The sequence below is a fragment of the Dermacentor albipictus genome, chromosome 10 (genome assembly GCF_038994185.2).
Source record: "Dermacentor albipictus isolate Rhodes 1998 colony chromosome 10, USDA_Dalb.pri_finalv2, whole genome shotgun sequence".
NCBI lineage: Eukaryota > Metazoa > Arthropoda > Arachnida > Ixodida > Ixodidae > Dermacentor > Dermacentor albipictus.
The window spans coordinates 4,259,111-4,274,545 of NC_091830.1; positions in this window are offsets into that span (position 1 = coordinate 4,259,111).

Below are 15,435 nucleotides of genomic sequence, written 5' to 3' on the forward strand. Positions count from 1 at the left end.
TCGAAAACCTAAGCGTTGCGGATCCGGAACCTTGTTACTCGCGAGGATCTGTGCTGTTGTCCCACAATCTGCTGGAGTGGCACGTTGCTATCCGTGGCGAACGTCAATTGCACTCTAAAGGACGCAATGATACGAAGGGCATTTATACCTGCTCTTCATCTTTATATAAAATACAAGTGTCCGTGTCGACCATTTCCTGTAAACTTGGATCGCATTTTTTTCTTCTTTTTTTTTTGCCAGGAAACCTTGTAAACTAGCCCGGATGACCCTCATTTGTGTTATTCGTTTACGTGAACCCGACGAAGTCGAGTCGATTCGGCTTATCGGGTCCAATATGTATAAACGCTATAGCGGGTCGGGCCGACCGAGCGTCGAGGCAAGTTCAGTCAACCCGTCTGCAAGTGATGAATTGGCGGGCATCGGCTTCCGACTGAACCCGTTCGCGTTGAGCTCGTGTAAACAAGACATCACTACTGGGCATGTTGTATCGGTCAGGGTTCCTGGTTGCAACCGCGTTTTGTATTGAGGCAGCCTCACACCTGTTTTCCCGCGATGCATTACCACGAGTAGAGAGGAAGAGATAAATGAGATGCGAAAGGCGGAGAGGTATACCGCGAGTAAAGTAACAGTCGGCGTTGGCGCCAAACTTGACACAGTCCCGTGCAGCGTCAGTCCGTATATGGCAATTCAGCCCGTCTGTAATAATTAACTTTTAAATTTAAAGAACAGAGGACAGCCGCACTTTTCGCAGCAGAGCGTTCCAAGGCTTAATGAACTTCGCCTTGGACATTGACCTCCCAGCCCGTATTTCAGCACCCCTGCATGTTTGGCCTGCGTGTGCCTCGTCGTCGGCCTGCATGGTGTCGCTATAGCTGGGCCTGGACCATGTCTTTCTTCTTCATTCCTTTCTTCACCCTTTCCCGCTCCTTGGCGATGTTGCAAGCTCTCCATCACGAGTGAGGCAGTTGCTACGCTTTTTTCTCTTCGTGAGAACGAGTCTGCTGATTAGCAGCGAAGTGCGGTAAGCACGGCCACAAATTGCTAGCACAGAGGGGAAGCGATCGCGCGTAACGGATGCACTCACTAGCACTACAAAATAAAGAAACCGCTCACCGATCAAAATCATTTTTTTTTTTTGCGATATGCAATACAAATTCAGCATGAACTGAATCGAACTGCGTAGAAATATTGCGGAAGCTCTACAAAGATTAAACGATTTTTTTTTTTTTACCCAGTCAGTGAAAGCGCGATCAGCGGCGGTGCACAGAAAGCGGCCGCTCGTGCACGTGCACCCGAAATTCTCCCGGAGTGGTCGATATGCGAACAGGACAAATGCGCAGCCTTTCTGTGTTCCATAGACGTGCATATTCAATAAACGCGGGAACCATCACAGGGCGCGAGCGCATTTGCGTCTCCGCATGCAAATGCGCGTACACGCTTGCCGTCTCTCCATGGGGTTAAGCTGATTCCTTTAAGAGTGGGCGCGCAGCGACGCCTTCACAAGGTTACCCGGCCCAAGTCACACGTCGACGGGACAGAGTGCCGTGTTGCAAAGACGCTGCGAGGTTTCGGAGGGGCGCGACACAAAAGCTGATTTTGAACAAATGTGCGCGCCATAAGCTTCGCGCACCTCTTGCGCCGTCTGCGTGTTCGCCCTGCCGCTCGTTGCTGCTCGGCACGCGCGGACGAACGAGCGCATGGAACGAGCGCAGGAACGCGTGCTAATCCAAAAGCACGTTCCGAACGAAGCACGCGCTGAACTCAGTCCCTGTATACTCAGCCTGTCTGTCTAAATGCGTGCAACGTTGGAAAAATCCACATATAGCGCTTGCCAACAGACAGCTGGGATAAAAGAATGCACCGCTTTCGATGACCGCGCAAGCGCACGCATCACATTCAACGACGTCTGCTGCACACAATTTCGCACGAAGATATCTATTCGTGATTGATAACGCCGAGCTACCTCCTGGATTGCGGATACTGCGTGAATGCTTGCAAGTCGGACATGGGCTTCGCTGGCTGTATAGTATATGCATGCAATGGTACAATTGGATCGTACATTTCACCACAGCTCTTAGTATGCAAATGTGAGTATGTTGCGAAAGTGAGATGCGAGGTAATGTCTGTGAAAACCTTCGAACGAGTTAAATTGGCGTTGCAAGATTCTTAATAATTGCTCGGGGGGCCAGGCATAAGGTGGTTTAGCAGGAGCAAGACAGTCGTAATTGGAATTGATTGGTTCGACGTCACACAGCAACGCAGCCGGTTCAACCAAAATAATATTGAGCAGTTAGGTTAATTAACGTGCACGCAAAGCATGGTACGCGAAGGGTTCTACATCCGGTTTTTGTGCGAATAGGATAGAGGCGATCAAGACCGCGGGGAATCGAACCTTCAACCTCGTGCTCAGCAGCGCAACCCACCGTGGCAGTTCAAGATTGTTGAAGCGATATTTATTTCTATGGGTTTTATGACGGCACGTCGACGAATCCTTCATAAAAGTTCGTTACACTTATACGCTGCGTAGCTTTCACAATACTGCACTGTTTTATCGATGCATACCGGGCGCGACGATAAGCATCAAACGACGAAATTGAAAAGAAGGAGCGCGGCACGAGAAAGCAAAAATCCTGCGCGTATATCGGCTCGAGGTGGTGAAAAAAGAAACGAAACAAATAGAAGCACCACGGCACTAGTAATGCCGAAGCTATGACGGTCACCGCGGTTTCCCGCCGAAGCGGCAAAACGGTTTTTCCACTCAGCTCGCATTAGGTGCGCGCAGAAGCGGACGCGTGAAGACGACGCCCCGCGAATATCTGCATGCACGCACACACGACGCAAGGCTACAGGGACGACGCACCGCTGTGCTCGGCAGCAAAGGAAGCAAGGATTGTGGAAGGGGAGGCGGGGATGCCTCGATTAGATTGAGGAGGGGGCGTCTATGAGTGGCGCCCGCCCTCCGCCCCGGGAAGGCGCTTTTGTGCGCGACCGCTGCGTGCGTGCTCCGAAGGGAGATGTGCGCGTGGTGGCTTTGGCTTCGGTTTGGCTACAGGCTCGGCGGGCGCCTTTTGCCCTCTTATCATCGTCGACAATCTCCGGGCTGCGCGAGCGCCGTTTTCACGCTCACTTGGGCAGCGCGCAGTGCGGGGCTGGCGATTTCCGGCAGGGGTTTTCTAAAATGGTTTCTCTACTGCCCTCTCCGAGGCTCCGAAGATTTCCCATCTTGCGTGCGGGGCCGCGGATCTCAGAAACGACGGTTCGTGGTAGTTGTCGTCATTATGAATCGTATGGTATTGTGAAACTAATAGCTGCACCGGAATGACGGGCAGCATCCTCACTGAAAGCAATAAATCGTCCCAAGACTCTAGATTCAATTAAAAAAAAAAGAAGCAGAGCTCGGCAGGTCATGTGATGTTTATGTGGATAACCATTGGTCTATCAGAGTGCGCAGAGTATACTCTGATAGACCAAGAGAGAGAGAGAGAGAGGAAAAATAAACACAAGCAAATATGCTACCGTAATGAAGTAAATTAAACTGTTGGATATAACACCTCGAAACTGCACAGTACGTTGTGAGGGACGCCGTATAGTGCGGGCCAACGGATTAATCTTGACCGCCTTGACCCAACGCACGCAACACGAGCATGTGCACACTATAGAGCAGCCGCCACGGACGGGAACCGAACCTGGAAGCTCGTGCTCAGCAGTGCCACGCCGCAGCGACTGCGCGCCACCGCGGCTGCTATACACTAGGCCACTATGCTGGAGGCTTGCACTCGACGCAAGCAACAGTAGTGCGGCACTCGACGTCAGCCAAACGGTCCATGGGCAGCAAATCACCCCATGCGCGTAACACAAGCGCTTTCGGGAGCGCCGCAACGCAGTCGACGAGGGTATCGGCGAGCACCGCACGCTCTGAGCAGCAAATACTTGTGAATTTGCGATATCTCGCCGACGGCTGCAATGAAGAAGTAGAGGAACAAGGAGAAGAAGAAGATGATGGCGATGATGAAGAAGAACAAGAAGAAAATGTGTATCGGGGCAGAATAAACGCTATTCACTTCTTTCTCTTCCTCACAGCCATCGGCAAGACGTCGGCGATTGGCTTCCCCCGGACGTCCTTTAACGCCGCGCTCGTTTCGCGGCGTGCCGTGTTGCTCTCAGTGCGCCACTCGACGTCAAGCCGTTGGGGCTATACGCAGTCAACGCGAGGGGCCAAGCCAACGCCACACGCGCTGCAGCCTGCAGGCGGGGGGAGGAGGAGAACGCGCGACACGTGGCCCACATTAGCGTCAGGGCCAATGAGGAGCTCATCGGTCAGCTCGGCTCGTTGCCAGGGCGACGGGAAGACACGGCGGCAGCCGATCCCGAAGCCGAAACCGGGGAGGACGACGGGCCTTCTGCTCCGACCACCGGCACGGGACGTCTCGGGACGAGAGCGCACTGCCGGTGCTCCACACTCTCGAGCCGGACAACGTCGCCTCTCGGTCGATACACTGTTATTAAAAATAATAATAATAAGAGGAGGGGGGGGGGGGGTTCTCTGGCTCTTTGCAATGCTAGGTCGCGTGCGGAGAGGAAATTTAGGATAAAGAGTTATCACTGCATCTCACTAGAAAACTAGAGCAGGAAATACATGATGCTGTGAGACACGACGTCGCGGTTTCAACTTCTGGCAATAGCTGCCGCATTCTAATGTGCGCCCGGAGAAATGTCTACACGCTTTACCACAGGCGGCCAAAATTATTCCGCAACGCGTCCCGCCCCACAATCGCTTCTACTATGAAGTTTGTCATTGGAGTTAAACACACTCAATAAATATATTATTGAACAAACCAATAAATAAATTACTTACTTATAGAATCGATCGATCAATTACTGAATCAATCAAGACGTTTCGTTTCTTTTTAACCGAAATGTGACTTTTTTTGCCATGCGGCGAAGCAACTTCTCCAGGAGCCGGCACTCGGGGAGTGGTGTTCAGTCGCCACACAAACGACAAAACATTCGTACTCAAAGGGCAATCACAAGGCCCACTATAATCTCCGGTGCGAAAACAAGGACAATTTTCTGTCTTGAAAACAAATCACGGTTTGCTTTTTTACTCGTCCCAATATTGCACGCTGCCGTTCATGCTGCTGAGAATTTGGAACTCTGTTGGGATGCTTCTCCCGGTGACTCGCTCGATGAGGCGCCGTCCACTTCACCGTGCTGATTGTTATGACTGCGTGAGGAGGCACTACTAAATGGCTCGTGTCTCGCGCGGTCGCCACCACCTGACGACAATTTGTGGATGGTTTTGTGGACGTATACGATCGCTTACGAGGGTTCGCTTGATATGTACTTGCACCGCTTTAAGTAGCATTTGTTCTCAGAAGCGCATTCTTTATAGTAAACTCGCCAGCTAAAACGTGCTGACTTTTTAAAAGGTTTCCAAGCCACTATACAGATACTGCTAGTAACAGCGCAAATATAGACAAGGGACGAGACAGGAAGACACCACAAGCGCTGACTTTCAACAACGTTTATTCCGAAAGAAACAGGGCTTTTTATAAACATTGCCTCATGTGTCGCAGTCACGTGATTGCACATCATGTGAAACAAGCACTTTTTTCTTTTATGCACTCAAGATAGCGGTTGCACGTGCAAAAGCTCAAGTTCTTTTTTTGTCAGTAACAAGGACGGCGTGCTAACGCATTGATCACGAAGTCTGGTAATCTCGGCTGCCTCAATTATCTCCCGGACCAGCTGGTCATTGTGTTTCTTCAGCACTTTACAGCGTCTAAATTCTGCGGCGCAATCTTTTGAGGGGCAATCCCTGATATGTATGCCTAGATTCCTGTTAGCCTGCTCGACGCTAAGTTTATGTTCCTTCAGTCTCTCATTTGTGCATCTAGAAGTTTGCCCTATATACCTTTTTCCACATTTCAGAGGTATTGAATACACAACGGCTTCTGCGCACTCCACGAAACGATTCTGGTGATTAGTCGTGCACCCTTCCTGCTTTATCGGCTCTTCAGCATTGACGCGTCGGCAGAGGCTTTTTAGTTTTTTCGGGGCAGTAAGCACTACATTGACTCCAGCTTTTCGCCCAATCTTTTTCAGGCGGTGAGATAGGTTGTGTACGTATGGCAGGGCCACGGTCCGTCGTTTTTCTTTTGGCTTCTCGCTACCTGGCTCGCCATGGGCACGCTCGAGTTTTAGGTTCTTGCTCATTTTTTCCGCAACGGACACAAGAAGGTGCGACGGGTAACCAGCCCTAGTAAGCCGGTCAACCTGCCGACGAAAACTTTGTTCCATTGCGTGGATGCACGATTTTTTGAGCGCATTTGTTAGACAAAGGTTTGCAATTGCTCTCTTCACTAGTTTTGAATGCGCTGATTCGAATGGCAGTGGCGCCTTGTCGCCTCTGGGTTCATAGGCCCAGCAGACCTTCCCTTTGGAGAGCTCGAGCCGGAGATCAAGGAATCTCAAAGACCCTTGCGTGGGGACCTCGTGGGTAACAGCAAGCGGCTGAAGCGCATGACTAAAGCATGTTAGTGCCTCCGAAACTGCGTCATCTGAATTCGTGCCAGAGCCATCACATAGAACCAAGTAATCGTCAACATACCGAAAGACTCCCCGGACGTTTGTTCTGGTTAGGGCGTTCTGAGGTAATCTATCTTTCTGGGCAAGAAACAAATCGCTAAGTACTGGCGCAATACATGACCCTATACAGACGCCGCGTTTCTGGAGGTACACATTCCCTTCCCACGTAACATAAGTGGATTTCAAGTATACAGAAAGGAGTTCCAGGAACCCACCGGTTGAAACCCCGGAGGCGTTCTGAAAAGCGACAGCACCGTGTGCATCTATACATTCTTCCACGCACTCCAAAATTTCATGTTGGGGGATCGAATAATATAAATCTTTAACATCTACAGAGCATGCTGCAAAGTCAGTGCTAGAATTGTCTTTTAAAAACCTTATTACAGCGTCTGAGGATTTCACCTGGAAAGGATCGTCAACAGTTAGTAGCTTTAGTTTTTCTTGCAAAAACAGGGCAACAAAACAGGGAGTCTTTCGGTATGTTGACGATTACTTGGTTCTATGTGATGGCTCTGGCACGAATTCAGATGACGCAGTTTCGGAGGCACTAACATGCTTTAGTCATGCGCTTCAGCCGCTTGCTGTTACCCACGAGGTCCCCACGCAAGGGTCTTTGAGATTCCTTGATCTCCGGCTCGAGCTCTCCAAAGGGAAGGTCTGCTGGGCCTATGAACCCAGAGGCGACAAGGCGCCACTGCCATTCGAATCAGCGCATTCAAAACTAGTGAAGAGAGCAATTGCAAACCTTTGTCTAACAAATGCGCTCAAAAAATCGTGCATCCACGCAATGGAACAAAGTTTTCGTCGGCAGGTTGACCGGCTTACTAGGGCTGGTTACCCGTCGCACCTTCTTGTGTCCGTTGCGGAAAAAATGAGCAAGAACCTAAAACTCGAGCGTGCCCATGGCGAGCCAGGTAGCGAGAAGCCAAAAGAAAAACGACGGACCGTGGCCCTGCCATACGTACACAACCTATCTCACCGCCTGAAAAAGATTGGGCGAAAAGCTGGAGTCAATGTAGTGCTTACTGCCCCGAAAAAACTAAAAAGCCTCTGCCGACGCGTCAATGCTGAAGAGCCGATAAAGCAGGAAGGGTGCACGACTAATCACCAGAATCGTTTCGTGGAGTGCGCAGAAGCCGTTGTGTATTCAATACCTCTGAAATGTGGAAAAAGGTATATAGGGCAAACTTCTAGATGCACAAATGAGAGACTGAAGGAACATAAACTTAGCGTCGAGCAGGCTAACAGGAATCTAGGCATACATATCAGGGATTGCCCCTCAAAAGATTGCGCCGCAGAATTTAGACGCTGTAAAGTGCTGAAGAAACACAATGACCAGCTGGTCCGGGAGATAATTGAGGCAGCCGAGATTACCAGACTTCGTGATCAATGCGTTAGCACGCCGTCCTTGTTACTGACAAAAAAAGAACTTGAGCTTTTGCACGTGCAACCGCTATCTTGAGTGCATAAAAGAAAAAAGTGCTTGTTTCACATGATGTGCAATCACGTGACTGCGACACATGAGGCAATGTTTATAAAAAGCCCTGTTTCTTTCGGAATAAACGTTGTTGAAAGTCAGCGCTTGTGGTGTCTTCCTGTCTCGTCCCTTGTCTATATTTGCGCTGTTACTAGCAGGATGGAAAACCAACAAGCCCAAGCTGCTATTCTAGCGTAACTATACAGATAGGAACGGTCACCTGGCTCTGTTCGCTATACGGACGAAGCTGCTTGTCTGTAGCACACGCAAATAGACACTGTCCGGATGAAAAAGTTAGGATGTGATTAAATGATGACATTTGCCGTCTTCTTCGCTTGCCGCCATATATAGGCAACATTCTTTACAAAGTCAAATGTGAAAACTTAGTCACGTGAGGTAATCTTGATTTCAGAGGAAATTCATGTCTTGCTCGTAGTTCACCTGATTTTTTTTTCCTTGCTTGGACTGAATGCGACGGCAGTGCTGCCGCACCTGCGTGACGTCACGCTCAACAGCTCGTTTATAGTCCGAAGCTTCCTACAAATATTGCTAGAGGGAACTCTGTAGTTATAATGTCTGCATTCAGGATAGATCTGTAAGGATGGTTAGCGTGCCAATGATGTATATTACATCAATTTATCTAATCTTAGTCCATCCCGCTTCATTTTACTGACTGCGAATTGGTGATGTTCAACAAAATATTGCGTTATAAATGCAACAATTAGCAATGAACACAGGTGCGCGCAGAAACTTGTGTTGTTTTCGTGCGTTTAGAACGGATGATTTATTGGTGGTACAGAAAGATGAAGCGTGATAAGCGACGTAGACGAGATCATCTGAAGCCACTAGCACGAAGATCAGGCAAAGCCTCCTCCTACGTCCATCATTTCCGTGGCAGCTGAACTATCTCAGCGCCTAAGGTTCCTCTTGTAGTTTTTGTGCGAAACTACGACAAGTGCAGCCTCGTTGAGCCGTGCTGCCTGCTCCGAGGCTTATAGAGAGTATACGCCCGCACTGCTGTCCCCGGCTTTGAGGAAAGCAAACGAGAGGCCACCAACTCTCGGCTCGATGACCGATGCGGTGGCGCACAGATGGCCTCCATGGACTTTTGACAGACTGCTTATCTAATACATAGAGCAGCGGCCGAAAATGATACATTTGCCCACCACCTTTGGATGCTGTCTATATTTTCCGACAGCGCTAAATACAGCCAGCTATAGCCACTATTCAGGGTGTCCCAACTATCATGCACCAAGATTTAAAAATATACAAATGCCACGTAGCTGAACAGAACCAAGCTAATGTTGTTTGCCGTTACTTGAAGATGCTCAGATTATTCTTTTGCATTCCGCCTAATTACATCGTTAGTCGTAATTAATTAATAAACTTCTCAAATATTATAGTTCGATGAAAACCGTCAATGAGATAATATATAGTAGCGTAACATGAAAAACTCCGATACAGCTTTCTGTTGCTCAGTATGTGCTACGTAGAAGTGTTTTTCCAAGCGTGAAAGAAGCCCACAAATGCACGCAAAGTGCCTCGAGTGGCCAGTGGCGCGGCAATTTTGCGTGTATTGGCGGGCTTCTTTCACGCTTACAAAAAAAAAAAAAGAAACTTTTATGCAGTACGGAACAGAAAGCTGTATCGGGATTTTTTATGTTGTTGTACAATTTTCTCATTGACTCTTTTCATCTAATTATAATATTTTAGAAGTTGATTATTTATTTACGACTAATTATACAATTAGGCGAAATGCAAGAAATAATCTGAGTATCTCCAAGTGACGGCAAACAACGTTATCTTGGTTCTGTCCAGCTACGTGGCATTTGCATATATTAAAATCTTGGTGCATGACAGTTGGTACATCCTGTGTACACTAGGGGTTGCAAACACCGTGGTGTGTTATTGAATTACATGCTACGAGAACGTTGTGAATAAATTGAGCTCGTCCACCGAAGCCAAGCATGCTCCATTAAATTTAAGAGAGTAGGCAAGTAGTGGTTGCATGCCGCTGACAGAAGCACCGCGTGTCACTTGTTGGAACTTGGAAGGGCCTAAGGCCTTGGAAATATGATGCTGACTCGCCCGAAGCTTATGAATCAATGGCTGCATTTACAGAGACTAGTTGATAAGCTGGAGCGGTTCGCGAGAGCAGCATCTGGCCAACCGTATGCCGAACACATTTACTAAAGATCGGCTAATGATCAAAGAGTTCTTATAAAAAAAAAATCCTGTCATCAGCGTCATGATCTCTGTTACATTGAAATTTACGGCACAGTAGTTCGATAGGTTCAAGTTTGCCATTGAAAGCTGCAGTGTCTTGATCTTGTTCCACGAAACATCTTGGAGAAGGACCTTATTCAACAGAGAAAACCATATATCTCACATCGTATACGAAACCAGCGCACGAACGAAGCAATCATACCAGCTCACCCAGCTTACTGTGCTTCTATGCAACTACACATGTGTTAGAGGCTACACTGGCGCTTATAATTTGCCGAGACTTATACTTTATGAGAACGTGATGCATTATTCCCCCCCCCCCCCCAAAAAAAAAAGATTAGGTAATAAAAAAACGTCCGATACATCAAAATCACCGAAACTTTATCTAAAGTGCTGCGTGACCACAAACAAGCACGACTACAGCGAAATAACAAGATTGTTAATGAAAGAAACCGCACCGGGTTCACCTTTCGTCACTACGAGGTTTTTATCCAAGATAACATACACATCAGCCAAGGAGGGTTCGGTACAACTGGAAATGACCGGCGGAGTCCGCGACTGAAGGCGGTGGGGAGAGAATTGCGGTGCTTCCTATCAACTTCTCTGGGCCGGTGGTGCCGTGCCCCAACCTAATACTGTATCTCGCAAAAAGCAGTTCAGCACTGCCAAATCCACCAAGTGCGTGAGCCCGTCAGTTCGGTGCAGTGCAGAAAGTACTCAGTGCCGGGTTTCGACAACGCTTATTCTTTTGCGAGTTCGTCGCTGTCAGCCGTCAAAGCGCTCGAGTTGCAGCTTCGGTTGTTTTCCCATAGTTTGACGCGTGCGGGTCACATCGGCTCGCGTCACGAAGCAGGCGGTGAGACGCTGCGACGCGTATACACATACGCGGTGGAGCGAGAGATCCGTCGTTCTCGCTTTCGCGATTGGCCCGCGCGAGATGTACATACAGCTTTCAAAGCGCTGCACCGTTCTCGCCGGAGCGAGTACGCAGCGAGGCTAACCGAAAAAAGAAAGAAACCCAGAAAAGTGAGGCGTCGGTGTGGAAAGCGGAGAGCGGCACGTCGTGTCCTAATTGAGCGGCGGCGCGCCCAGGGGCAGCTCTAACGAGAGCGCGCGCGGCCGCCGGCGTCCGAGTGGCTTCGTTAGGCGGCGCTCGCGCGAACGGGCTCCTGGCTGTCGTCTCTCGGCGCGCGCGCAGGGCGCTAATGGCGGCTCACCGGCGGAGCGCCCGACAAAGCCACTCGCGGGGGCGCCAATTAGCAGCCGGCCAACGGCGCGTCTGCGCCGAAGAGGCGCTGCCTCGCCCTCGCCGACGACGAAGCACGCGCGCCGTCGGTCGCAGCCCGGGCTGGCGCAGGAGCGCTCACGCCTCGGTCGCGCGCTACAGATCCGAGCAGCGGCGCGTAGACCGTATTTGCCGCGGCTCGAGCCAATCTAAAGACCAGAGCGTCGTGCAAGTTTGAGCTGTTTGCCTCCGCGACGCATCCGTGGGGATGTCGACGGATCGAGCGGGCAGCGCCGCGAAAGGCGCTGCGATTGTTCGAAACGAATTGCCACGTGCTCGAAGTCGTTCTGCACGACGCACAAGACAAGTAACACAGACAGCGTTACCTCAGCATCTTCGCAGTATAGTGTCGCCCGTCGACAGAATGGGCTACCACCGTCGTCGAAATGACGTGACACTGTTTAATGGCACGCAAGGAACGACAAGCCCGGTAGACACTCGGAGCTTGTACGCTGCACGGTACTGGTGAGACGCTCGCACCGTCTCTTCCCCGTTCCCTCCCTCGCCTCTGGTGGGGCACGTTCTTCGAAGAGGGCACGTCATTACGAGGCGACCCGCCGCAGCCGACGCGCGTGTCCGCGCATTTGACGCGCGGCGCTCGCGTGTTTGCGGAGCGCGACTCTCTCGGCGGTGGGTGGCACGGCGAGCACCCGGAGACGCGAAGGTTAATAAACAGCCGGCAGTGATAACGGAGAGGGAGGGGAGGACTCGCTCGTATACGGTTCCTTCCGTCAGCGAAATGGAGGAGGAGCGACACACGTGGCCTTTCATGGCGACGAGCAAAGTGCCATGGGAAACCGGGTTGGAATGCAAGCAGCCTATACGTAATGTAGCTTCACGTTCATTTCGCAAGATTTAATTCATTGGTCCTCATGGCCAAAAGGGAGAACTACGCTGCACGTTCCATATGACGTGCGTAAATTTTCGAGGCTCTGAGATAATATTAATTGGCCTAATTAAGTGCGAAAGTTATACAGTACTTGAAGGCAAATTGAAGACAAGGCTTTTACAGAAGATACAAAAGTATCGATACTAGACCGTGTCGGGATAGCGTTTCGTGAATGCCGCAGCAGCGAGAGCGGAGCGAGCGACTTCAAGTAAATCGCTTATCGCAGCGCGCTGTTCTCACTGAGGCTGCAAAATGCCCCAGCCTGCTATATACATATTTTTAATGCAGCGTATATTTCCGGAATTCATACTCCAGAATTGAACGCATAGTGCCTCCGTAAATTCATCGCTCATGTGGGACACTCAGGTACAGCATGTAATTACACGCTCTGCCATGCATGCGCGTAGTTGTGTAACTGGCCTATAATAACAGGCAGACATGCGCACGCACTATAGCCATCCGATACCTCTCCGCTGTCCACCTCATTGCAGCAGAAGCACAGACTGGATAAACGCAGATATCACTTTATAAACGTGCGATGTTTTGCGCAGGGCGGTGCAGTGCTCGACGGACAGATGACGAGTAACTTACTGAAAGCTGGCTCTTTCGCAAAGTGATACTTTATGCGGCGAAGCCATACAGAAAGGGATTGAGAGTGCTGCGCCGGTGGTAAAATCGCGACTTCTAAGGCAACGAAATAACTAAATTCATGATTTCTGAGTTTTGTGTATGTGAACAAGACAACTCTGTATTAAAAATGTTAAGAAATTTGGACTAAACAAAATCGCCGGTGCTCAAACAAGCGCGCTGCCGCTAAGGATCGTTAATGTCATTTTCAGTGTGTATTCAAAACTCTGAAAAGCTATCGTCAGCTATAAAACCACAAATATATGTTGTAAAAGCAGGAAACCAGCTTTTTCATGCTTATAGCTCTTTTGTAGGCGTTGTGTCAAATCACTATGAAGCCAAGCTGACCTTTATAGGAGGGAGGTAACATTGGCGGCACACTTGAAACACTTCTATGCAGTGCTTGTTACGGCGTTAAGTTAAGTTCTTGAATAAATGAAGTATTTTTGGTAGCGAAATTGGAAATACGATTTTTTTGAAGGTAATATTGCCTACCACCACCCCTAACTAATCTATAATCCGGTGAATGAATTCTTGCAAATGCATTGGAAATGCCGGTCAAGTATGTTCTGTGGTCTCTGCAGTTCAATGAACCCTTCCTTATATTTGTATACGAGGAATACATGGTAGGAGATGTATCAACGTTCATAAATTCCATGATGAGGCATATGGCGTTGAACAAACACTGGAACTATGTATGACTTACAAAATAGGCTTACTTACAAAAAAAAAAGGCTTACTTACAAAAAAGGCAGCGTTTAATCTGTCTTATTTAACGCATGAAACTGCCAACAGTTTCGGTTGCGTCTGCGCTTGAGCGCGGCCACTGAACATCTGTTCTTTTTTGTGTCTTACGCGCGCATCAATTCGAAGGCAAATGAATAAGTTGTTAGTTGCCGCCAGATGTTCATGCACGTTATGATCAGCTTGTCTTTGTGCCCTGCTGGAGGAAAGGCTCCTTAAGCGATATCCAATTACCTTTTCATTGAGTCAGTTATATCGCTATGGTTCCCGAAGCTCTGTTGGTGTATTCTTGTAAAAGGCCCGCAGTACACAAAGTAAACAAATGTAAACATTGTTAAGGATGCAATTATCAGGCCCAAGTCACAGTCATAACCGCGATCAGTAAATGTTAAGTTCTGTGGATGCAAGCATGTAGAGAAACAGGAAGACGATCGAGTCAGACGCTCGAGGGTGGCTAACCGTGCGGCAATTAAAGTATGGCGTTTACTGCAGTGTGAAGCTCCCGTAACAAGATGTACATAAAGCATGCAGCAAATGATGATAAAAAATGTGCCTGGTGGCTGGCAGTGTATACAGTGACTCGGGCTATGTATGGACCACGATTGTGCAATGCATACGAGGCTTTCTCGCCTCGTTTACATGCGGAAAGACCCCCCCCCCCCTCCACCTCACCTAATGCGATAACTCTAATAGGCTATACTGGCTATCTGTTTTATATATACATTACAAGGCCTGCCCAACTGCATTTCTTTGTGTTAATCTCAACTGCAATATCGGCTACTTCTGCGCTCTAATCAATTGACACCGCTGCCTTCCTGTTATATATATATATATATATATATATATATATATATATATATATATATATATATATATATATATATATATATATATATATATATATATATATATATATAGTAGGCAAAAAGGGATTCTTCAGGCTACATTTCAAACGTATAGCTGCCAAAGGCCGCTGTAAATCTTCCAAGGCGCCGAAAATCAATCACTGTCACAACTGTTCCTCTCGGTTTGATGCATGTAAGAACGACCGGGTACCCGGTCTGGTGTCTTCCCTACCAGGGCCGAACTGCCATTTTTTTGTAAACCCTGATGAAGATCGGTCCACCGATCGAAACTGTCGAAATTCAATACTTGTTCTGTTTACCTTGTAGCACCACTCAAGTTCTATATATATATATATATATATATATATATATATATATATATATATATATATATATATATATATATATATATATATATATATATATATATATATATATATATATATTAGCACCGGTAGAATGCAATCATTGTGCACTTTTATTTTCAAGCGTGCATATAGCGAGGTGCCAGTCCTGACTTTGTATGCCGCGTACGTGTTCCGGCCCATTTTTATTCTTCTGCACGGAGAGCGTAGATGTGTTTCTCACGACCGGCGTCCTTTGTGGCCACTTAGACGTATACATATAAACGTACTCTTGCGCACAAATTGTTGATTGCGAATCACGAATTCGCGTTGTAATGGCGGGCTATTACATGTTACCTGAGTCTGTACATAATTGTTCAAACACATCTGCACTCCCAAACTATATAGGA